Source organism: Rhamphochromis sp. 'chilingali' (genome assembly GCF_963969265.1).
Source record: "Rhamphochromis sp. 'chilingali' genome assembly, chromosome: 20".
Classification (NCBI taxonomy): domain Eukaryota; kingdom Metazoa; phylum Chordata; class Actinopteri; order Cichliformes; family Cichlidae; genus Rhamphochromis; species Rhamphochromis sp. 'chilingali'.
In genome coordinates, this window is record NC_137947.1 from 21,908,580 (window position 1) to 21,932,313 (window position 23,734).

General features: G+C 39.0%; 1 long non-coding RNA gene across 1 annotated transcript; it reads left to right on the plus strand.

Annotated features, from left to right (window-relative positions):
* The first annotated feature begins 10,953 nt into the window (after nucleotides 1-10,953).
* LOC308388272 lies at nucleotides 10,954-21,701 on the plus strand. The gene is made up of 2 exons (XR_013970072.1): nucleotides 10,954-13,408; nucleotides 13,996-21,701. It is a non-coding gene; the product is annotated as an uncharacterized lncRNA (long non-coding RNA).
* Nucleotides 21,702-23,734: the final 2,033 nt, after the last annotated feature.

Here is a 23,734-nt window from a genome sequence, read left to right on the forward strand (position 1 = left end):
GCAAAGTGTTCCGAACACCCTGCTCAATTACGCAGATCTTCACATCTTTAACATCAACCCATCAGAGCTCAAATTTGAGTTAAGTAAATCTGATATAATTATTTTCTAATTCACAGGGATGATTAGGATGTTCCTGAGGCGACCATAATGAAATTAGCTGTTTGATTAGTGATTTCATGCAGTGGAGTGTACATTCTGTTTCTGTTTCATTAAGAAAAACCTAATGAATGGACTGCTATGCCACACTTGTGGACTCATACATATCCTCCCCAGATGTGCCCCATTTGAAAATGCAGATCAGTCTTTGACCTTCATGCCATAACAGGACCTCTGGAATATGATGGTGTCATTTTTTTAAGACAGCATTGATGTCATTATTGCTGTCACTAAACCCCCATCACAGTGTCAGTCGATGCAGCGCCCCTGCAACCAAACAGTCCTGCAGGCCTGGAAATTAGATGCAGCATCCCAGTAGGGGGCAAGCCTGGGGATCCCCAGAGGCACATAGTCCCTTGCCTGATTGCTGAGCTGAAGCTATGATGGAGAGGGTAACTAAAAGAGATGAGAGCATTAATAGTGCATGAGACATTGTGTGTGTGCTTGTGTGTTTGATGAGACTGGGATGAAAGAGTGGTAGAAAGGTGTAACACTGATCTGGGTCTCTTGTGTAACGTGTTCGGTTTTCATATGTATGACTACAGAAATATGTAAGGTAATACAAAAGGCTTTAGCTCCCAGTAAATGTTGAAGCACATCCACACAGCAGTCAGAGGAACATTCACAGATGTTCATCTGACATCTTATACAAGCCCACTGCTTCCATGGATACCGCCAAACAAACAATGAAATACTCAGTAACAAACACAAGGAGACATGAACACCTGATCACAGAGACCATTTATATAAAAATACAAATGACAAACACAGCATCAACAGGCACACATACTTTTATAAATAAATAAATAAATAAATAAATAAATATATATATATATACATACATACATACATACATACAGCAGCAACAATAAACTGTAACATTATTTATGTGTGCAGGCAACAGGAAAGCAGGCAGGCGGTTGCAGCAAACTGACTTTAATGGAATATTACACAAAAGGATGCCAGCAGGCAGGTGCAGGAAGAAGCAACTGCCAAGGTGGTGAGAGCGAGCATGAGAACCAATCTGACAGGAAGAAAGTGTAACTGGCTGGGAAAATTGGAAACAGGTGTGTGAGTGGGTGTGACAGATCAGCGGGTCAGGGGTTAGTGCGTGGCACGTGGATGTGAGAAGGAAAGACAATCTGAGGACATCTGGTGGACCAATGGTAAATGGACTTGGACTGTAACTGCAGAGGGGCCAAGAGATGAAATGAGAGGAACAAATACAACCAGTGGAAGAAGCATGATAGCATAACCCTGTCGCCTGGAAATTACACTTCTGTACAACTAAAATTAATTTCTGGCCCTCTTAAGGAATGACAAACCATATTTATGAGTGCGAGAGGGTAAATACAGCTTCCTTTTGTGACTCTCACACCAGAGTCTCCTCTGTGTTTTAGGTTTAGGCAAGAACAAAAAAGCTAAAGCAACATTTCATTGTAACAGTTCTAGTAAATCCAATGTTTTCTTCAAAACTCAAAGTGCTAGAGTATTTGCAAAAATATATTTCATTCTCTCTAGTGTGTATTATATGGATTCATGCTTCAGCAGCCTGTGGCCGTACCTTTACTATCTCTGTGCTGTCAGAATAAGAACAAAATAAAAGAAAATTGATTGGGAAGACTGCAGACAGTCTGATTGTGCAAATAAATAAGAATGGGGAGGAAGTAGGACACAAAGAAAGACAGAGGAGACATATTAAGCTTAAAAAATGGATATGTATTCTTTCTCACCCTTCTCATCTTTTTCTTCCCCCTGATAAAATTTTCTGGTGGTTTGGGTGTAGCTCAGAGTGGACAACTGAGGATTATCAGAGCAGTGATGTAGAAACTCTACGTGAACTTTGGAAAGTCTACCAGGCTGTGTCAATACAAGCCGAAGCTTAAGGAGAGCAAAGGAAGCACACATTGTTGTTCTGGATTTACCATGCAAATGTTTTTAGTCATGCATGGATTAAGAACAACAAAGCCACTTTAACACCAGAGACCTCAGTTTAAAATGTTTTTATGGCTGGCAAGCTAAACTCCGCTCTTAGAAAGGTGTGCAAAATGGGTGTCGGCACCGTTGTGTTACTCTGCGTTGATCAATAATAGAAACACTCTGGAGATGGACGGGCCCACCATTGCAGACAGAAAGACCTCCTCCTGCCTAATTTTCAGTGTTTGAAAGGAACAAATGAGAGTTGTAGTTACATATGCAGAGTTTCACATCAGTGACCTCCTGACTCACCAAAGGCTAATTATCTTTTCTGGTGTTTTTTTTTTCCACAGATACATTTGGGAAGATAAGTAGATAAACTTATCATTCTTTTTAGCATTCAAGGTCTTACCGTTCAAACCCGGTTCATAGTCATTAACATGAACATGTTGAAAAGATGTGTATATCAAAGGGTGCAGCAGTGAAGCTGTTAATTTGTTGCTGTAAGGCAAATATGAGCTCACCATTAAGTCATTTCTTGTATTTTTATTATACATTTATCAGGCAAATGCAACACTTAATTAAACAAATTGAAGATTTTATTCATTTGTTTGGTTGTCCATCATTGTTCTTGTAGAATGCAGAGAAGCATTTTGCTTTTCCAAGCATATTTCTTTCTTTGTATGCAGCAATGCAATGGAAAAACACTGTGGACACTTCATCTTTCAAATGTTCTGAGTTGACCTGGCCATTTGTGTTTCCTGCAACCATTAATCAGCTCTAGATGACATGATGGACAACAAGCATAAAGGTTGCCTTTGAACGGGAAAAAAAAGTCAATTTTAAGCAACATAGCAGCATAGCTTTATGGCAATCTATTGTGTTCCCGTGTTCACAACATCCATAAGATGGATTTCTGTGCAGTTTTCCACAGGCAGTGATGTTCCATGTGGACAAATCCTATTGATTTTAAGTAAGCCCATGACTTGACATTGTGATCTGGGTCAGGATTTCCAGTTTTTAATGTATTGATGTTTCAGTATCAAAAGCAAAGCATACATATAAAAATACTGCACAAAAAAAGTTAAAGGAACGTGTTGGAAATGTATTAGGGTGAAAAAAAAAAATCATGCTGGATATCTATACTGAAAAAAACTTTTCAACATACCGTTGCCTAGCCTCCACAGGTGTGTGTCCCTCAATAGATATAACTCCGCAGACTATCAGTGACCTACCAGCAAACCATCCATGTTCAGAGATGTTACAGGCAGCTTCATGTTCTCCAAATCTGTTGCATGTGCTCAGGGCGAACCTGCTCTCATCTGTGAAAAGCACAGAGCACCAGTGGTGGATTCTGGTTTTCTATGGCAAATCACAACTAGTACCACTCAGTGAGAACAGGGCCCACTAAAGGATGTTGGGCCCTCAGGCCACCTTTATGAAGTCTGTTTCTGATTGTTTGGTTAAACACCTTCACAACAGGATTCTCACAGTGCTCATCCTGTTACTCCTTGCACAAAGGAGCAAATACCGGAACTGCTGATGGGTTAAGGACCTTCTACAACCCTGACAAGCTCTCCTAGAGCAACGACCTGTCTCCTGGAATCTCCTCTGTGTTCTTGAGTCTATGAGTCACAGCAAATCTTCATGTATGCCATGTGCAACCTCTGTAGGGTTCATGTATTCCTATGTTACCAGCAGTGAATTGTCCCTAACCAAATGCAAAAGAGAAAAGATGAGGTGGAAAAAATTGTCAGTGGCCTTCACCTGTAGATTTCCTATTTTGGGGGTTGTCTTATTGTTGCCTCTCTAGTGCATCTGTTGTTCATTTCATGAACACCAAAGCAAATGAAACTGATCCAAAACCTCTGATTCTTAACTGAGCAGATGATGATCTGTAACGTTTGAGGAAAATACTTGCTAAAATGGTTACTTGACTGGCATTTTGGCCTCTTTGTCATGTTACTCCAGCCATTCTGGATGCTTTTTGGGGGATTTTTTTGTTTTGTTTTTTGCAGGGTGATGGAGTACATATTGTGAGTGCTGTAGCCATGGAGGTGTGATTGATCTGCAGCAATATTCAGGTGGGTGGTATGTGTCAGAGTGCCATCCATATAAATGCTGGGTCCAAACATTTCGGAGCAAAATATTGCATTGTTATGGAAATTAGCGATCTTATTCACCTCACCTGTCAGCAGTTTCAGTATGTATAGTGGGCGGATGCTGTGTGACATGGCACAGGGGTGAAACTGAGAACACAAACAGGGCTCCAACCAAAATATTGGCCCTAGGAAGACTTTGGCATTTAACTTAACACAGTTTATAGATGTATTAAAATAACAACAAACACACATGTACCAATGCTTAATTTCATATTTATGTCTAACATAATCACAAGGATAATAATATACAACAGTTAACACACTGGAAATAACTTTCACAGCATTTTTGTAGTACTAACATTAGTACGTTAGTTCCCCTACGTGTAGGATGTACAGAAAGGACCAATGATCCTTTGTACTTATAGCTTTCCTTCTGACTTTCTCAAAAAAAATCTTGTCTACAGTTACCTCACACAGACTTTCCATATTTCCTGGAATTGCTTTCAACAACTTTGGAGAATTTCTCTGTGGGTTATGGCAGCGAGAGAAGTAGTGATACAGACAGGTATAGCAATAGCATAATGAGACAAAGATAGTGACAGCTTTTTTTTCCTAAAAGAAAGGATACGTGTTTTACTCAAGCACTGCATGTCTTTTCAATTGCATCATGGTCTATCAGAGGTGCTGCTGTGGATTTCGATTGCTAAATGTCAGTGCAAACCCTAAAAGCCTATTATTATGTGTCATTGTCATCAGTACAAAGGCTGCAAACAAAATGTTTTGCATCGCATTAAAACTGAGAAAGGACTCAAAAGTGTAACCACATGACCAACAGTTTCATTTCAGCAATTTCAAGATTTTCTACGAGTACAGATTTCGTGCCATTTTGTTTTGGTATTTTCTTAAGATCTACAATCTACATCAAGGAGTCTCAGTGTTATTTTGCATTAATAACTGTATTTATAATTTCATAATTTTGTCTCCTTTGATGACTGTAAATCACAACACATTTAAAATGCTTAATGTTTCATTTGTATCCCTGTGAAAAGTCAGTCATGTTTACACATTTGAATTACAGCTGCACAGGGTCATAAAATAAACATGAGGCAGTCTTATTTATAATGAATCTGTGCTTTAATTTGGATAGTGAAGAAGCTTTCTGCAGCGAATACTGAATTTCAGATTTCCTCATAATGTGCTCCTGACCAAGCAGGGAAGACTAGAAAATCAGTTACCTGAAGACACATAATGTACCAGTGCTGGACTGAGTGGTATAACATGCCTAAAGGGGTTTTCATCTCTTCAGTCTTTTCAGACTCTGCTGAACAGAGCTGTCTTTTACTTTATGTAAAAGTCTTTGTGTTGACAGTTATGATAAGAACCTCAGTGAATACGAGCTCACTTAAAAATCACTGCACCTGCTCCCTGGATTCATTATTATACATCTGAAAAATAGATGAATTTTAATGATGAATGCAAACAGATGAAGGTTATAACACAATGCAACTTGGTTAGAAACACTCATATGTTCCAGCACTGTCACGCAGCTAGAAGTTGTAGTCAGTAAGGCGAGAAGCGAAAGGCAACTCTTGGGACATGCCGGCCCGAATGATTGCCTCGCACTAAACTGTTAACACTCTCACGGGGAATTAAATGCGCGTATGGAAGTTTCCTCTGCTAAAAGGAAACATGCAAAATCTAAAACAGGCTCTGACAGTAAAGGTTTCACTGTTTAAATGCTGTTAGCAGGTTTGTTCTGTTTAGTGTGTTAAGAAAATGATAAGCAGTCCAGCAATGAATCATTTCAGTCAAAATGCAAAGCATGTTCCATTTAGCGACCGCGGCGGTAAAACAGTCCCAAATCAATGCTTTCCTTTGTTAAGTGCGCAACCACAAACTTTTCCTTCCCCTCAGGGGTGAAACTGTTTTTATTTCATTTTTTGACTATGAAAAAGTTTTTAAAGTTCTTTGCTTTCCCCCCCGTCTTTCTTGTTTTTCTATCTCGGTAGCAGACTAGATGCATCTCAGGAGTAAGACTCTCCTTCAACAACAGGGAATAGGGTTACCTATATTTTCCAAAGGCGGCTTACCTAGTTTTCACAACGTTTAAAAACTCCATTTAAAAAACATCTACTCACAGGAAACAAAGTGTGCTTTATGACAAAAAAACGTAGTTGTAACCAGACAGCTATGATATACACCACGAGCAGTGGCATGACACCTTGTGCATGTGTAAGACGTTGGTCACTGTGAAGAGCACATTAGATATTAGTACTCAGCTCTAGCATGTTGCTCGGGGTTTTCAAAGTCCAGCTGTTTTTGATTTCTTCTCACTGCTGTCATAATTGGCATTTCTTTTAGATGCAGCAGACACCTGCACAAATATCTCAAACTCATCCAACATGCAGACAGACTGGAACAGAATTTAAAGTAAGAAAATGATCTTAACAACAAGCAGAGGGCAGGACAACTGACACCAAACAAATAAAATGTTACTATGTACCTGCTGGATGTGTAAAACACCAACTGCTAACTAACAGGTTCACCCCCCCTTTTTTTTTTTTGTTTAGACAGATGGCACTTAAATCCAAAATGTAATACGCTATGTTTAAAAAATGTATTTGTTTACACAAGAAACTGTTAATTATTATTATTATAAAGATTTTTTTTTAGAGAGCAATCTCTCCCATTTTGAACTGTGATTTAGTGGAAGAGTTATTAAAATGGCACCAGTTATTTTATAGGATGAAATTGGTGTATGAAGCTTTGTGTTAGGCAGGTTTATTAGTGTCGTTCTTTGTTGAGTCGCAGCACTCGCGGCTTCAATAATATCCACGCACAGATGTTATTGAAGCATTCTTAAAATTATTCTGGAGAACCCCAGAAGAGCAGCTTTTGCTAAAATACAGTAGATAATTGGGGTCTTATATAAAAAAAAAAGAAAATTCTTCCACTAATGAGGGCGAGATGTAGCCGAAAGTTCTGGAAGAAGTAATACAGCTGGACCTGGAGGTGAAACATTTCTATTGAAATACTTTTTCTAAAAAGTACGTGTACATGTCCGCATTGCTTGTAGACATAAGTCTAAACATGTTTAAACAACCTTCTAACACTTTAAACCCTGAACCATCAAGTAAATTCCAGAAAATTCTCCTTTTTAATAGTGTTCATTCATTTATTTATTTATTTACTTAATTATTTGATTTTGTTTGCAGTTTATTTCTTTAGAATTTATTGTGCAATTCAAAGGTTTCTCAGGGGGAGACGTAAACTTCTCCAAAAAAAAAAAATCACAAAACCTCATGTTTCAAATGTGATATAGTTGGTGTTACATCTCTATAATCTCTATAAACAGATATTTTCAAAACAAGATGTACAGAATCTGTAGGAAAGGGATAACACTTTACAGACATACATTCTATTAATACAAAACCACTGAATATTCTTTTACAACTTTGTTTTTTTACTGAAAAAAAGCCGTTAATATAAGTGAATTTGTGTTAGATTTCCCTTCCAATATTCTATTTTTGCCTGTTTGTCAAAGCCTGTCTTCTTAGCATATAAAAAAGTTGATAGGGTGTGAGCACTGACTGTAAGAAGTTCTGGTTCTTTGTGCAAATTAACTGTCTTTTTTGGGTTATAGTTAGCATATGCATCAGGACTGGTGATAAATACATATTTTTTGGGACACAAACATGATTATTCCAGAATAGTTCTATATCACCCTCTATTACATTGCAATTAATGATAGTAAACCTTGCCAATGCTAAATTGCGAATATTTAGTCAATGTTATAGCGCCATCTAGTAGCAACAGGAAATCAGCAAGTGGTAATACACATCATGCTGAAATTTTAATTGTGGGTTCCACACATGGTATGCAGCAACATGGCATATTATTCTGTGCGTTTGCTCGAGGAAAAAAAACACCTCGTGTGCATAGGAAGTGCTAGTTTGTGCAACAGCCAATCACAATCCTAGATAGCCACACTGCAGCATGCTTGAGTGTGCCAAGGTGCAAATGCCTTATCATTGCTGCTTGCAGATTTAATTTACATTATTTATATAAACAACAGGAAGTTGTGGTTGGGCTTTCTGCTTGCTATACCAGAAGCACCAAAATGTTATTAGTGGTTCCCAAAGCAACTCCTCTGGGTTCAAAAAGACATCCTTTTCTATAGAACTATACATTTATGGTTTATAATTTCAGATAAGGTGTAAATATAGCGTGATATTTATTGTGTAAATTACAGCCCCAATTAGAGTAAAAAAAAAAAAAAAAGGACAATAAAGCAGGCTTTGTGTTCTGGTAAGCCTAAAGTACATTGTAACGTGCAGCATGCAGTGTCCCTTAGTTCCTCAGTTAGTTCCACCACGCTCGTCATCACATCCAGTTTCTTAACACCAAAATGATGAAGAAGAAAACTCTCTCCTTGAGACTTCACAAGGTGACTTCACTCACCAGTGGTTGATGTTACTGTAATATATGTTGTCTATGGTCAAGACGAGATGAGTGCCCAGACTGAATGTCCACTAACTGCTGATTTTTGATGTTTATAGGAGAATTTCTAATTACTGACAAAAACACTTTTAAATTCCTCATCTGTGTACATTGAAGTATGAAGCGCTAATTGGCAAGGTTAAAATAAAGTGTGTGAAAAGCTCATTTTAACAGAACGCATCAGAAAAGAAAAAAATAATCATCATGTGCTGAGCCTTCGGGCTTGTGACACTGACAACCTCTGATTTCCTCCACACATTTCTGCATTCAGCAAATTCCCTCTGCAAACTACACTGTAAAGTGCTAAAGGGTCCCAGGAGTGCGATGTTCATTAAATTGGCTCTACTATATGTGGTAAGTAAAACTTTATAGTCTACATTTCACTGTGAACAAGTACCACTTTCCCTGACATGTGGAAACTCACACTTACTCCGACTGTTTCCTGAGCTGCTGTGAAGCAGGCAGTTGTGTGATGTAACCCAACCAAGTCAGGATTTAAAGGTTGGTGTGAGGTTCTTCTGTATTACGTCCCCCCTATGAAGCCCACGCATTCAAGGGCTCTTTAGTCAAACCCTTGCAAAGCACAGTTCAGCCACCCCATCCAGTGATGCTGCATGTTTTACTTGAAGAGGATCTTGGCATGTTCTCTGCATTGTCTCTGTGTTCTGCCTTAGGCACAACAGCTTTATGGGGCACCGTGCCACAGGAAAGGATGAATATTAATTCCTTTCCAATTACTCAGAGATTACGCAAGATAATGCAAATAGTGAGTCTTTCAGGTCTGTTTTACTTCCTACACAGAAACACAAAGCCAAAATCTGCCATTTGGAGCAGGATTGTTTGATGCAGCGATTTTCTTTCCCTTTCTGCTTGTGTGCACCTTTGGCGAGAGAGCTTTTTCTCTGTGCTGGTGAAACATGTGAGTGTAAGGGTAATCACATCTGGGAAATAATGCCACTGTTAATGTATAATACAACTAAAACCTCACCATGAATCTGTCATCAAACAAAACTTCAGTATTGATAGAGCTTTTTTGACTTGACACCTCTCAGCGTCAGAGGCGGAGCAGGAGGAGGGGGGCGGCTTACTGGGCTTAAGCCAGAGTTGTTTTTTCAGAAGTCCGGGGTCTTTTGGAGTGTAATTTCTTTTCATAGTTACATGCCTGGCTGACAACTGTATAAAACAAAAACTACACACAATATTCGAAGCACATAGTGCACGCTGTGGGAATTTACGACTGTGCGTAAATTCCCCTTAATATTGGTATGATCCGAGCTCAGACATGAGGGGGTGGGGGGAGCTGCTGCCTGCCAGTACGCTGTTGGAGAAACGCAGCCAGGCAGACAGAGGAGAACTGAAGTTTGACCAGGTAGCAAAGCAAATCATTCGTACTGTACAAATAATGTAAATATGACGGTGAATCACAAAAGATTGATATCAAACTGATCACTTGACCCATATTACGTTACTTGCTCTTCGAGTGAATCAACAAATGGCGAAATGAAAAGCCGAACAACAACAATGCTGTTTCTTTGGAGTCTTAGCTTACATGTGTGTTTATTTCCTATTTTCAGTTGTTACCCTCCACAGCTAAATAAATCGGTTTCAGTAATGCACTGATATACAAGAATGGACATAAGGAGCTTCTTTCAAAGAAAAAACTCTGGTAGTATTTTATATATTATGCTTTGTATGTTGTTTAGTATATTTTTATGCAAAACAAGAGGAACTTCAATACACAGCAGTATATTCACAGTTTAAACCAGATACTTACATACACTTTGTGGAAAACACAAGGACATTTTTTTTTACTGTACAACATCAATTTAGAGTAAACTTGTTTTGTTTTGGATAAATAAATATTGAAATATCTTTTGAATTAGTTAAATGTCAGAATAAAGAGACAGAGCTGTCTATTTTTATCACTTTCATCAAATTTAGGAGTACATATACACTAAGTTTATTGTTAATTAATAAGAAAACTCAGACGGTTCCATTCTGAGCTGAAGAAGCTTCTGATAGGTTAGTAGAGTCCATGTGAGTAAATTGGTGGCACACCTGTGGATGCATATAAGGCAAAACACAGAGCCTGTTTCTTTGACGTGGGAAAATCAAGAGATGTCAACCAAAACACCAGGAAAAGAATTGTGGAGCTCCATAAGTGTGGCTCAATTTTGAATACAATTTGGTGCCATTTACAATTAAGAAATACAGATATTTGTTAACTTTAAGAGTAAAGGGAGAAACTATGTTTTTTATATTTATCAACCTAAAAAAAATAAACATTTAGTCTGATTTGATGTTACAATTAAAAAAAGTATTTGTGTTTTTATCTGAAGAGTATGTAAATATCTGGTTTCAACTGTATATTTGATGATGTTGGTGTTTGGCTTGATTGTCAGCACAAAGAGGGAGAGAGAGAGAGAAGCAGAGAGGGAGAGAGAGAATGACGACAGAACAGAGATGGAACAAGAGCAGGTGAGACACACATGTTAGTCAAATGGTCGTTTACCAAAAGTATCACCGTATCATAGGTACTCATCGTACCTAGTGTTTCTTTTTAAGTTTTTTATTTTTCAAATTCTACAATTATTAAGTTCTGCAGGCTTGTTTGCACAACAAGGCTGAATAATTATATAAACTTTTCTGAATCTAAATAATGTACTTTGGTAGAAATAAAAAATAAGTGTAGTGCAGGTCTATGATTATTTTTAGTGCTACTATCATCTAGTTCTGATTCTGGTTCTGTCTTGGTTAAGTCCTAAGTAGTCCTGATTTTGAACTGTTGTAGTCCTGTTTTAATTCCAGATCAGTTCTTGGTCTGGTTGAATTGGGGTTTAGTCCTCGTGTCTTGATACAGCCCCGACTTTGTTCTGCCTTGCTGCTTAATTAAAAAACTAGTTTAAGGTGTCCTGCAGATGTGATATATATATATTTTCCCTATATGAAGTCATTCTTTTTTGAACAAAACTCTAAGCCCTGGGTGTATCAAATGTCTGCCTCCGCCTCTGCTCAGCGCTGCACAAAGTTTTGCCTAGCTGAATGTCAGCCTCCGGGGAAGTATCACAGGGACCATTAGACCAAGAAAAAAAAGAGGTCTTCAAGCTCCATTTAGAGCCTTGTGCTGCTGATGTTTCGGTTTGCTTTTTTGAAGCCACAAGGGTCTCTGCTAGTTGGGCTGGCATGCCCTGAAATGTTTCACACTGGCAGTTAATCACTTAGATCTCAGCAACAAAACCAACCAGGCAAAGTGAGAAAGAAATACATAAAAGAGCAGAAAGAGCATGACTGAGAATAGACACACAGTCTACAAGGAAAGAAATACTGCACAAAATAAAAAGGTAAATATTGTTATTGCAAGTAGCCAGACCTTCTACATTTTATTTTCTGTTTTTGTGATACATATTTCCCAATATAAAAACCTACTTTTCATTAGTACAAACATTATAGCATGCCTTCAATAAGGAGATCAGGACATAGTGAGTCTCAAAACAACAAAAACCGTACACCACGCTGCTGGCATTGGACCAGCTTCTTGTTTAAGCACCTTCAGACTAAGTCCCTGCTTTGAACTAGCAGATAAAAACAACAGCCAATCCCTTTAAAACCCTGCAAATCACAGACACTATTTCACAGGCTTTACAGCATCTAAGATGAGAGCATGTTTACTGACCTCTCGACTGAAGTTGTCACAACACCATTTAGATCTCTACAAACCAGCATCTCTGAACACAGATTGTTATAATATCAACACGTCATCCAGTTTGTCCATATGTCCAAAAATGTTAGGGGGCCAGGGACCTTTATGGGAAAAACAAATCTTCAGATTCAAGGACTTGTGGCTAAGTCAAATATTTCTCTAGCTGAATGGTTAATAAGCCAAGCTATGCAGTAGCAGGAACGGTGAAATGATTCCATGACAGATTTTCCCCTTTGTGTCTCAATCATATCAAATGATGAAAACAACATCTACAACTACATCCACTTGATATAAAATTTAAATGGTAAATGGCCTATATTTGTATAGTGCTTTACTAGTCCCTAAGGACCCCAAAGTGCTTTACACACCCAGTCATCCACACACTGGTGATGGCAAGCTACATTGTAGCCACAGCCACCCTGGGGCGCACTGACAGAGGCGAGGCTGCCGGACACTGGCGCCACCGGGCCCTCTGACCACCACCAGTAGGGTTAAGTGTCTTGCCCAAGGACACAACGGCCGAGACTGTTCAAGCCGGGGCTCAAACCGACAACCTTCCAATTATAAGGCGAACTCCCAACTCTTGAGCCACGATCGCCCCAGCCGCCCCAGATTAGGTGTAACTAAATCACATAAACTCTTGGTAAACTCTTACCACCTCACAGCAAGAAGGTCCTGGGATTGAATCCACACAGCAAATTCAAAAGTGTTAAATGTTTTGGTGTTAATAGTCTTCTTGCAAAAGCAGAGTTAATTTTACTCTAAGCAGAGTCACATTCTTTGAATGTAACTCTGAGGTGTAAAATGATAGTAGTTAAAATCGAGTGTTAAAAATGAGTGTTTCTCTGTCAAATCTGGAGGTGTTACAATGGAAACATTAACTCTTGACCTCTTAACTCTGAACTCCTACAGGGGCTATGACACCAACAGAGTAAATTCACAGACTCCGCCCCCAGCACGGCTCCAATCGAAGCTGAAGTGAAGCCGTTTCAGAACATTTTGCTCTACATATTTGAATTGTTTGCCATGCTTGGTAAGTCATTTTTTTTTCAAAGATTGTTTCAATTATTTCTATTAGCTTTTACTTCTGTGGCTCTTTGGAGTTGAGACAAAGCTGTGTGAAAGGCATTAGCCATGTTGCTCGCTGATAGCATAATATTCTGTTTTAGCTAGCTGAAAGGTATTGTTTGCGGGCAAATACCACAGCACTGAAAAAAAGCTTGCATGTGAATTTTCAGTCAAACCTTTGGTCAAATACGCCTAAAACAATGTCTAGAATGTGAAATGTTGGTATAATGGTGCTACTTGAAGCCTGAAAACGATCGCCCATAAAAAAAAAAACGAGCAAACAGCAGTAGCAGACGTCCTGACTGGATTCTACGTTAGCATAGATCCCTCCAGAGTTTTGTGCACACGGTTTAGGTAAAAATGAAAAAGGTTGAGGTTTTACATTTAGTTCAGTATTACCTGTTGCCTGTGTCTTTGTCTTTTGGGAAAATACTTTACACAAGTAATGGCTCAAAGAGGATTCCTTTTTTTTTTTTACTGTGCTGCAATTGTTTACTGGATTATTTGTGCCATTAATTAGTGTCAACTAATTTATATTCGATCTCCGCACAGGATATGCTTGTGAAGATGGAATATGGGGGAGAGCAGATGTGCGTTGAAGTTCCACAAAGAGATGAATGAAGGACATGCATATTGTATTGAAGAAATAAGTGATGAGAATGCTGTTATTTGCATTTACCATGTCAGACCTTTTGATAAACAAAATTCTAATGAAGTGAGAACATGTATACTGTTACATTTTTCAGAAAATGTTTTGAAATTGTGGTGCACAGTTCAGAATAAATGTTTTTCAAAAACCATTGCATCTTTTTAGTAAATGTTTATTTCCAAAAGAAATTTCTAGAAGTTCAGAACAGGAAAATTCCCGCTTTTTAGAATGAATTAGAAGATAACTCTTACGTAGTTAAACTAAAATACTCTTTGAGAGTTAATATATAAACTCTTAACACCAAGTGTTAAATTATCAACTCCAGACAGATTTGGTGTTTAACACTAAATCAGAGTTAACGTACCAACTCTCCAAAAAGAGTTAAATTAACACTCTCTGGTGTGGACCCATATAGACACTTTAATAGTGTTGAAATCAAATCCGACAGTGTTAATTTGGACATGCTGGATTTGCTGTGCAGTGTGGGGCCTTTCTGTGTGCAGTTCGCAAATTCTCCCCATGTCTGAATGGGTTTTCTCCAGTTACTCTGGCATCCTCCCACAGTCCAAAGACATGCATGGGGTTGGATCTATTGGTGATTCTCAACTGACCTTAGGTCAGAGTGTGAATGGTTGTCTGTTCTATGTGTTAGCACTAGGGATGGGTATCGTTTAGGTTTTATCCGATACCAGTGCCAAACCGGTACTTTTGAAACTGTGCCGGTGCTTAAACGGTGCTCAAACCGGTGCTTAAAGAATGGAGAACACAAAATTGGTCCAAAAACCTCTCATGTTCAGCTGTTTTTTTGTAAAAAGATAACAATGTTAGCCTTTTCTGCAGCTATAGGGGATTTATGGCATCACTCTTGGCTGGAAGCAGTGCTTAAACAATGGAAAAAATACAAACTTTGTCTAAAAACCTCTCATGTTTAACTGTTTTCCACTTTTTCTTTGGTCATTTTAGCCTTTTTGACCAGGGTGAAGGGAGTATCTGCCATCAAACAAGAAGACAGCCGCATGTAGCTATGATGATGTTTGCTAGTTCACCTTACATGCATTAATGTAATAACGTGGTTAGCCTAGGGCTGCTCAATTAATCGAATTTTAATCACGATTACGATCTGGGCTTTCAACGATCATTAAAAATGACTGAGCCGATTATTAGCCCCTCCCTCATTTATCCGCGACACCTTATAAACCGGTCCGTGGTGCAAAAAAGGTTGGAGACCGCTGATTAAGAGGACCCGAGGGAAGCTCGGAAAGCTAAGCAGAAGTTATTTGGAGAGGAGAGTGACTGCCGTTGGTTGAAAAGAGAGGTAAAAAAAAAAAAAAAAAACCTTCAGTGGTGTTGCACACTATTTTATATTATTTTTTAAAGTCATTATTCAATACATTGTTATTGTTAACCCTTTAGCCGGTCAGAGCTGCACGCTCAGTTTTGTGTAACTAATTTTAAATCCCTGTAGAACCTGAACCGTGTAAGCTAGCGCAATATTTTGTTTTACATATGAAACCAGAGGAGTTGTACTTACATCTTATGCCATCAGCTTGTCCTCGGTCACGGTTTCCTTCCACATAAAGCTTTGCAAAAATTGCATAAAAAGCACTTGCAGCAACAAAAACATAATATTCCAGAAACACGCTTTGCTGATCCGATCAGCTGTTCATAACACTTCCTACAGTGAAACAGACGTCAGCGCGAACTATGGCATGTCCGCCATTTCCTGCCCGAAACCCGAAGTGATGTCATTTTCGTGGAAAATGTAGTTTTTTTACTTGTAGGCCTTAAAAGCCTATACTGGTCATGTTTGACTTTTCTGAATAGTTTCTGGGATGCTTAGAACTCGAATTGCACTGCTGGAAATAGTTTATTTTGATGCACCTGCTGTTTTCTTTGCAAATTTGCATCATAGGATTGTTTTTTGTTTTTCCTGCAGTATATAAAAATTGCTGTATCGCCAAAATAAAACTATGAAGACACTCAAAATAAATTTCCTGTTGTTGTAAACTATTTTTTGCAACTTTTTTGTATTTAAAGTTTTGAGGGATAAGCCTCTTAAATTTCTCCAAGTAGAAAATATGTAAAAAAAACAAAAACGATTTTCAATTTTTTTGTAGTTTATTGCACTTTTTTGCAATTAATGTAGTTACTATGGACTTAATGCATACATATTATTAAAATATGGGCTACAACAGTTGTATACCAACTTCAAATGCTCCCACAAATGGCACTACAACATGTAAAAAAAATAATATAAGCTCTGGCGGACTTGGTTCTATAGTAGGTCTTAAAGGGTTAAATAAATATCGTCAAATAATCGAGATCTCAATTTCAGTGAAAATAATCGTGATTATCATTTTTGCCATAATCGAGCAGCCCTAGGTTAGCCTACTCAATGTAAATTCACACGAACAACATTAAGCTACTCACGCAGAGAAGAACGGCTGCTGCTGCTGCCATCATCATCCGTCATCATTTCTGCTAGGGGCCAGGACTCTACTCTTCAGGTTTTTGGGGGATGTTGCTAACTCCGGGTCCAATAACAGGCACCACACCCGCAGTAGATGTGTGAGGTCTCACAGCAAGCTATCAAATACGGCGCATTTTTCAGCTTTTAAAAAAAAACGCTATGCGTCGCCAGGTGTTTCATCGGATTTGAGTTGTTACCTCCTTTGACAGTATCACAGTATCAGCTTAAAGCACTTGTTGCAGGCTGCTGAGTTTGCATCTTTTGCTGTGAAGTATAGCCAGACTTTTGACCGCTTTGCCTTGGGCATTTTTAATCTGTAGCTCTGCCCTAACAGAACGTACGTACCTGGCCCCGCCTACTATCCTCGGAAACGTAAAATGATTGGCTAGAATCTAAAGTGTATCACAGCTCTGGAAAAAAAAAGCACCAAAATAAAGCACCGAAATAAAGCACCGAAATGTGCGCTGCTTTTCGGTCTGGTTACTACCGTTTATGTCAGAACCGGTGCCATCATGGCACCGGATACCGGTACCCATCCCTAGTTAGCACTGTCACAGATTGGTGGTTTGTCCAGGGTGTACCCTGCCTCTCAGCCCATGACAGCTTGGATAGGCTCAAAAAACCCCTGCAATCCTGAACTGGATAATAGGAAGAAAATGGACAGATGGAACTTACAGAATCTTCATGAATTTCATTAGTAACACTATTAACTGCTATTTGATGTAAAAAATGGCTGCTGTGAAACATGCCAATTGTCCCAGTCTGTATATATATATTTGCATTTTAATGAAACAGCACAGATTACTTTCATGACTCCTTGGTTATGGGTTGTTGACTATTGGGGGTCACTATTGGTGCATTCCATTTGATGTTGAAAGTTGTCATTTCTGTGTTCCCAGTCAGAATTTTCTGGAAGTCTGGAAGCCAAACTCCCAACTCACAAAGTCAGCACAGCCCTACCGACTTCACAATGTAAGATGGCAGCAGTGTATGTAAACAGTAAAACTTGTAATCTGCGCTGCCACTGTTTTGTCTTTATGACTGCCTAAATAAGCCATACGCAGAGCACTGACAAGCCTCCATCCATGAACCTACAGCAGCTGTGTTTTGAGTAGGGATGGGTATCGTTTAGGTTTTATCCGATACCAGTGCCAAACCGGTACTTTTGAAACGGTGCCGGTGCTTAAACGGTGCTCAAACCGGTGCTTAAAGAATGGAGAACACAAAATTGGTCCAAAAACCTCTCATGTTTAACTGTTTTCCACTTTTTCTTTGGTCATTTTAGCCTTTTTGGCCAGGGTGAAGGAAGTATCTGCCATCAAACAAGAAGACAGCCGCATGTAGCTATGATGAGGCTTGCTAGTTCACCTTACATGCATTAATGTAATAACGTGGTTAGCCTACTCAACGTAAATTACACACGAACAACATTAAGCTACTGACCCAGAGAAGAACGGCTGCTGCTGCCATCATCACCAGTCATCATTTCTGCTACACTGGCAGGGCTAGGGGCCAGGACTCTACTCTTTGTGTTTTTGGGGGATGTTGCTAAATCCGAGTCCGATAACAGGCAACCCACCCGCAGTAGATGTGCTCGGTGTGAGGTCTCGCAGCAAGCTATCAAATACAGTGCATTTCTCGGCTTAAAAAAAAAAACAAAAAAAAAAAAAAACGCTATGCATCACCAGGTGTTTCATCGGATTTGACAGTATCAGCTTAAAGCACTTGTTGCAGGCTGCTGAGTTTGCATATTTTGCTGTGAAGTATAGCCAGACTTTTGACCGCTTTGCCTTGGGCATTTTTAATCTGTAGCTCTGCTCTAAAAGAACGTACGTACCTGGCCCTGCCTACTATCCTCGGAAATGTAAAATGATTGGCTAGAAGTGTATCACAGCTCAGGGGGAAAAAAGCACCGAGATAAAGCACCGAAATGTGCGCTGCTTTTTGGTCTGGTTACTACCGTTTATGTCAGAACCGGTGCCCGGTACCCATCCCTAGTTTTGAGTGCAAAAAACAAGCTGCATTGCACCGTTTTGCTAGAGATGCATCAATAGTTCTACCTAGCAAGACACAGTCTTTTATGACTAATCCCAGCTTGAGAAACAGAACAGTGTTTCAGCATAGTTAATTGTTGAAAATAGAATTTTCAAAAATAACTATGAGAAAGTCATACATGGTACACGTAGATCTTTCGAACAAACTCAGTCCTGTTGGCAGAAAAGCTAACAAGTCTGCAAACCTTTTTGGCTGATGAAAATTCCTGAGAATAAAATGCCAGGACAGAGCAAACAACAAAAGGTACATTCAGCTACTGGTTTATTTCCCAAGGGATTGCCACAGAAGATGGAACTGCATGTTTGATTTGGCAGAGACTTGATGAGGGATGCCCTTCCTGATGCAACTCTGCCATTTATCCAGGTTTGGGACCAGCACTGGAGTACAGTAGCTTGTGACTCCCTGAGGCTGGGTTTGTATTTCTTCCCAATCTTGAAATGGGAACATCATTGTGTTAACCGCTACATCGTGGTGTCACTAGGGGAGAGTAAAGAAAGAATGAAAGAATGAATGATATAGATATATCTATATCTATCTATCGAGAGAGAGAGATAAATAAAAATCATTATTATTTCTTATTGTGGGTAATTTCCACTTTTAACAGTTTTGTTTTTGTTGTCATCAACTCTACAATACATTTTATATTTTTCTGTTTAATCAGAATTACTTTATTGCCCTGATTTTTACAGGACAATCGTTTTATTTCCATGCAAGATACAATGCAAGGTGTACTGATGTAGCTTATGGTGAACTACATTTATATATAGTTCATAAGAATAAAGCTAGCTGTTTTTAGGAGAAAAAGAGAGAGAGCACCATGCAGGTATTCAATGGAAAATGGTGGTGGCAGGGAGTACAAAGTGTGCACTGGGTTTTTTGTTGAAGTGCTGAAATAAAGACACTGCTGGTTATAGTATCTGCCTGAGTCTCTGGTTGCAGCTTTTAAGTATTGCACTTGGCGTTTTTTGAGCTTAATGCATACATGTTTTAAAGATCTCCGCTTTACATTAGTGCAACAGGATCACAGGAGTGGGTTTTAAAAAACTGCAGCAATACCTGACACAAATCATGATCTGCTGAAGGAAACAGAACTCTGTTCTACCTTATTATCTACTATCTACAGTGAAAATGAATGTGCTGTAGTACGTCATATGACAAATTATAAGTACAGCACTGCAGATTGGAGATTTAGGAATCTAAGATTCTGCTAATATAATGACATTTCAGATAAGACACACTGATAATTGCCAATGCCTGATTCAAATCCGAGTGCCCTGGGATCTTTTCTGCCTCTTTGCCCATCTTTCATCAGCCTTGAAAAATAAAGCCAAAAATACAGCTGTAATAATAGGGTGATGATAAAAAACAAATAGCCGGGCCGATGCCAGTTTCCAGTTGCTATTTTTGTACAAATTCCTTTCCCCTGACCTTATGATCTCGGATCTGATGCAGTTGCACAGACACTGGGCTTCAGAAAGCATTCTTGCAACTCAACCCACATGCTTTGCCTCTCCTCCGAATCTCCTAGGATTTGAAGACAAATGTGTTTGCAAAAATTTGAATCAACATAAACCAAAGTAAAAATGATGATCAATAATTAATATCTGTCTGCTTATTATATAATGTGTGCGAAAAAGAAAAAAAAGGCAGAATCTCCATTGCTAATGCAAAACCCTGAAGAAACTTACAGTGATGGCCATTTCAGATGAAGAACTTCATGCCCTTTTTATATCCACACACATACACACACAAACTGCTTCTTGCCCTAACGCATTAACACAGATGGACTGCCATAAATGCACAAACAGGAACCCAGCCGACCTCACACAACACTCATCAGGCTCCACCCTGCTGGCACAGAGAGAAAGAAGGCTGAGCCCGGAGGTGGAGAATAGCAAAAGGCAGAGCCAGTGTGGGATAGTAATACTACTACTCTGCTCTGCTCCTCATCTGGCTCGCCTGTGGTCAAAGCCCATCCGTTAGAGTGCAGGTCACGCACACCCAGGAATACAGATGGGCTGGTGAGTCTTTCTGCCCTGCCACTCAATGATTTAAGGGGTGAGATTAGACAAGAGAAACAACCTGGCTATGAATGAGCAGAGAGTGATCTGTGTGCTGCGTTTGTTTGGACAAAATGCGAATGTATTTGTGTTTACACATTTGTTATGCAGCACATGTGCCGTAGTGATGGCTCTTTGTTCAGTGCTTATATTGCGAGGTGTTTGCAGGGGTGTGTGTATTCTTTCATGTGCCTGGCCTGGCTGACGGTGTGTGTACCTTCAAATGTGCGTGTGAGTAAACAAGACACCGGTGAAAGCATTCATTTAGGCTGTAGAGCACAGTTTGCTGTGGCAGCACAATAGGGCGGCACTAGTGGACAAACTGTTTGAATAAACTCTTTGTAGCGAAAGCTAAATAATCCCAGGCTTGTACAGAAATCAGTGCGTGCTGGCTCAGCTTTGTGGCCAATGCAAAATTCCTCATTCAGTTGACAGTGTGATGCTCAGGGTTGATTCTTGGTTCCCCTGCAGTTTCAAGATAATGCGCTCTGTTCAGCTTCAGTGTTTAGCCTCTGACTTAATCTGTCTTGACATATAAATTGGAGAGCACAAGAGAGAGGGAGTTGGTTTTAACAGCAGTGGCAGAAGTTAACAAAATACATTAACTCCAACACTGTCCTTAAGTACAGCTCGGACACACTTGCACTCCAGTTCACTCCATTTCTACTTCCTACAATTTTTCCGCATTTATAGACACATGTTATATCTAACTTGACTGTAACTGTTTCTTTAACAAATGACTGACTCCTGAAATGTTTCGTAAGAATAATCCAGTAAACCAACATAAAATGTGACACAGACCTCCACAATAAAAGCACAAAACGGTTAGCCACACACTGGGGCGGACATTTGGTCCGATTGCATTAAATGTGGGCACAAAACAATTTCAGGATGTTATTGATGTTGCAGTTAGGTCCAGAATTTGATGGACAAAGAAACAGTTTTTTTGTACTTTGGTGAACCTCCACTGTGGATTTTAAATTGGCAGACATGCAGCTTTAAAATCAGGGGGGGGGGGGGGGGGGGGGGGGTCGTACCAATAAAATAAAATTAAAATAATAACTGTTTAGTAATTACAGCCATTTTTATGAACCAACCCCCAGAGGTCAAAAATTAATTGCACAATTGACTGACAAGCAGTTTCATGGCTAGGTGAGGTCTGTCCCTTGTTACCTCATGACAAATGAAGCAGACATAATATCTGAAGTTGATTCAAAGTGTTGAATTTATATATTCTTTTCATTTTAATTTCAAATATGTAGCCCGGGGACATGTCAGTGTATGTGAGGGAGCCCATCATTGGGCTGAAAAAAACAAAATAATATTGTTAGAGACAGAGACAAAAATTTTGCTTAAATCAACAGTCCAGTCCGCTCTTCAAAATAATTAATATACCTCAGGCCAGCTCTGGCCAGCTGAGCAACACCAAAGGGCCTGAAAAACAGCAGAAGAGAATTAAAGTGCATGATAGCAGAAATATTTCAAAAGTTAAGAAGGAACTTTTTTTACAGCATCTTACCAAGTCAAGAACAGTCTGGAGGAGGGAGGTGTATCATTGTCAAGGTCTACTACCAAGAGATGCCATCATGGAAATGAAAATTCAAAAAGCAAAGAAACATCATGTGAACTTCTGAATAAACAATTAAATTAAAAATTTAATAAAAATAACCTTTGAACAGATGAAACTAAGATTAACTTGTACTAGAATGATGGAAAACTACGGAACTACGGAAACTAAGGAACTGCTTATGATCCAAAGCATGCCACCATTATCTATTAAACATGGTGAAGGCAGTATTATAAGCATATACAGCTGCTCTCTGCTCGACCTGACGTTCAGACTGAGACAAATACTCAAAAACTGACAGGACAAAACCTGCAAATGAATAATGATCCAAAACGTATAGCAAAAGCAACCCAAGAGTTTCTCAAGGCAAAGAAAGCCCAACAGAGAGTGCTTCTCAGTTATTAAATACAAAACTCTATGAAGAAAGAATTTTAAAAAACCAATAGCAACTGAACGTGGCTGTAGTAACGACTTAGAGCACCTCGAGGGAGGGAAGGAAATGCAGAGTTTCGACCATGAGTTTAAAAACCAGCATGATTTTAAAATATTAAAACATTGTTCAGTTTGTTGTCCAGTTCATTTTGAGCCCATGAAAGGGGGGACAGTAACAGTAAATGCAAAAATATTTGTAAAACCCTTTAAATTAAAACTCAGTCTGCCCTTTAATCACATCTTGATTGAAGGTGCAAAACTTCAGCTTTTGTCCAAAAAATTATGGACCCAGCTGTACCAGAGAACCAGACCTGCAATATACTACCATAAAAATTCTGTTTCAGTGCAGTTTAGTTTGCAGACTAATATCTGCTGAAAAAAAACTTCAGTGCCAGTTAAGTAAATTACTCAAGACTCGAGTGATTTTTAAATATGTAGATCTTCAGTAGGAACCATTTGTCTTGGGGCTTATGCCACATTAATACTATATTGAGTTTCAAAGCTCTAAATAACATTCCCACCAGCTTCCAAGTTGTAATTACAACTGGGAAACTCAGAGTTTTCGGAAACTCCAACTTAAAACTGCGGAACTGTGTGAAAGCCTGTCACAGATGCCTCACCAAGTACCCCATTTGGGGTAATTAAAGTAAAACTCGCTACATAGTGTTATCTATTAACGTCCTGACTTTTTTCTGTGAGGTGAGCACTCAGAAGATGAATCTTTTTTTTTTTTTTCATGAACTCATTAAATAAAAAAAATAATAAAAGAGATCTATTGCCAGTCTTATCCTTTAATTACATCTCAATGACATTACTCTTGTACTACTTCTTAAGGAAATGTTTGAAGGCAAAACTTTTGTTTTTGGATTAGAATACTTCAAGTATTTCCTCTTTGCCCAAACGCCTCAGTTAATCTTCAGACAAAGGTAGGGTGAGTTAGTTTGTATCCTTGAAGAATTAAAACTGTGAAAACACGCATTAGAAATGCTGTACCGATGTATTAATAAATATATAAAACCTCTGAAAGCAGGAGTCTTTCTAAAAACATTTCTTCACCC